Here is a 708-nt window from a genome sequence, read left to right on the forward strand (position 1 = left end):
TTTCCACTTTCCAGATTTGTCACAGCTCGCCTAAAGAAGAAGTCCACCAAGTTTTCAAAATTTCAGATTAATTCAGTGCGTGACAAAGTCATTCAAAGCAGTTTGACGTGAAATGGTTCATTTGTAGAGAAACTTCTCGGCTCAGATGCCTTTACAGTGGTGGTGATAGAAACCAGGGGTCGCCATGACTACAACACAAATATAGACATTTTATTCACTGTCCAAAACCACCAGTGAACCTACACAAGTCTTCTGAGTTTCTATATATATAATACTAATGATGATCATAAATCTGGAAAAATAGGGTTTTTGAGGACTATTTACCTTTACAGTGCTCTACATGTAGCCCTGCGCCATGAATGGAATAAAATAAATGGATTTAAGCCAAAACTATGATACAATAATGTCTCTGGCATCAGGCAGTGAATTCATAACTATTTCCTGTAATAACTTTCTGTGAGGGAGCTTTTAGAGGTGGATGTCTGGTTCCTATCACCACCACTGTGAACAATTCTGACTCTAAGTTTCTCTAGAACAGAGCTTTTCACACCAAACCACTCTGAATGACTTTGTTTACATCTTAAACATTTAATTATGTAGAATTTTTTGAAAAACGGGTGAAGTTCCCCTTTAAGATGTTTGTGCATGTGATCACAGGGCTGGACCTCAGTGAACAGGTTGTTCTAATGTGCTAATATGTAATGGATG

Source organism: Colossoma macropomum, unplaced genomic scaffold (genome assembly GCF_904425465.1).
Source record: "Colossoma macropomum unplaced genomic scaffold, Colossoma_macropomum, whole genome shotgun sequence".
In the NCBI taxonomy this organism is placed as follows: domain Eukaryota; kingdom Metazoa; phylum Chordata; class Actinopteri; order Characiformes; family Serrasalmidae; genus Colossoma; species Colossoma macropomum.